Raw genomic sequence first — 2,284 nt, 5'->3', positions numbered from 1 at the left:
AATGTCATTACTCGAATTTTTAATTACGGTGCGTGAAGTTCCAGCAATTTGCATTAGGGCACGATGCCATGCACCACTAATCTTAGCTATAAACCTTGCGGAGCTCGAGACCTTTCCAAAGAATGCAAAATTGTCGAAATCGGTTCGTGCGTTCTGGAGTTAAATCGTCAGGAAGGAAAACTAGACTTATTTTTATATATACGTAGATAATCTATTTGAAATTATTTAAAACAATTATTGATTATTTTCATTACTCGAATTTTTAATTACGATGCGTGAAGTTCCAGCAATTTGCATTAGGACTTGATGCCATGCACCACTAATTTTCTTAGCTATAAGCCTTGCGGAGCCCGATACCTTTCCAACGAATGCAAAATTGTGGAAATCAGTTCGTGCGTTCTGGAGTTATTTCGTCAGGAAGGAAAACTCGACTTATTTTTATATATATAGAAGATATATATATATATATATATATACATATACATATATATATATATATATATAATATAAATCCCTAATCACAATACGAATACAAAAGTGTCATGTCCTGATAAAAATTTATGTATTTTAAAGGTTACTTCATTGTACTCGCATATGGATTCACGTACATCTATTTCTTTCGATATTATTATCAAATTTACTATGGATATTGTGGTACTTGTTGGTGGTTCCTGATCCATTAGTCATCCGAGGGAATCCGGCATGGTGCATCTGGTTACACTTAGGAATTAATTTAACGACGGTATCTGCCCATTTATGGATGTTTTGTGAAGGAGCTCATCTTTACTTAGTTTTAGTTGTGTAAGATAAATTTTTAAAACCATAAAAATCAACCAAAATTATGAACTAGATTTTTCTTAATAACATGTTATCACTTTGTACGATTTTTACGATGCATTCCAATCTTATCAAGTGTCTGAAAAGAGAATTGTAATGTTGTAATTCTAAGTTGCGTGATTAAGTAAGCATGATTATTAACAAAAATTTCTAAATGAAATTTAGAAACTTAACTTTTAGTCTTTAAATCGTATTCGTATCAAACATAAAAACTAAAACCTTTTGTCCATTAAAATCCATTCTTTCTAAAGTTTATCAATGTAATGAACTGAGTTATGTAATGAATATTGTAAAGCTAACCCAAATATCAATATCAAATTCATTTTATTTCAATAACGTATCCTAACAAAATATAATAAAGTTTATGAGCAAATTATTTCATATTTTATGGATGCATCTTAAAATATTTTTGTCCGCAGGTATTCCTTAAAGAAAAAGTAACAATTAGATGTTTTCTATTCATTGGTTGGGCTTTACCAGTTATTCTCATCATATTATATGGAAGTGTCAGATATTTTCAAAGACCCGATAATGAAAAGTAAGTAAATTAAATCCTGAAATATCCAAGCACAATCGTTTCTCCCGACTGAAAGTTTTATTCAAAAATTGTTAACTATCAATTGCAAAAAATGACATAACATATAAAAATAGTTATTGAATTTTCAAAATCGGTCCAGAATTCTTTACAATAACGGGAACGAAAATTTTGCACTTTTTTGCTAATTCTAAAGAAGCGGCTCGGCCGATTGTCTCGGAAAACTAAACAACGCAAGTTATGACAATATTGACTCACGACAATAAAGTGCTGCTCATTTTTTCAAACCTTGATCAATTTTTTGTAAAATTAATAGACTTGTAGTAGGGCCATAATATTAACTTCGCGTAGGGCAAGTTATGGTAATTGCAAAAAAATCGAAAATGAAATTTTTATATATCTTTACGTTTCAGAGGTTTTTTGAACCTTTTGGCATACCTTAGAAAAAATGGATGTATGTGTGTGCGGATACAAATTTCGTCGACGATTTCAGAAACGCGGTTCAACTGATTTCAATTATTCAAAAAACATTTGATTAGTTTTTGGCATAGACAGGTCTAGCCGTTTCGAACATACGGTGCAAAAAGTGCCGAAAACGGTAACTCAGTTTTTTAGGAGAACGGGTCCGATTTTAATTTTGGAAAAGCGGGTCTAGCGGTTTCGGAGATCTAGTAAATAAATGCCATTGAGAGGTAAAAAATGATCATTAGTCATATGCACATCAAATTGTCACATATTTTATGGAAATTTTAATAATGTGTACCAATTTTGTTTACATTTCAATGGGTTTCGTAACATCCTTTATCCGTTAGACGGCGACGCAGCGCTTTCGCGCTTCGAAAAAACCTTTGAAAAAAGGTTCAAAATTTTAAAAATATTTCAAACTAAAAAAACATTTTTTGCCAAAAAGTA

Source organism: Ctenocephalides felis, unplaced genomic scaffold (assembly GCF_003426905.1).
Source record: "Ctenocephalides felis isolate EL2017-DRISC unplaced genomic scaffold, ASM342690v1 CF-g0.4_SCAFFOLD_01170, whole genome shotgun sequence".
Lineage (NCBI taxonomy): Eukaryota > Metazoa > Arthropoda > Insecta > Siphonaptera > Pulicidae > Ctenocephalides > Ctenocephalides felis.
The sequence above is the reverse complement of the archived record's forward strand: the minus strand, read 5'-3'. Positions refer to the sequence as shown.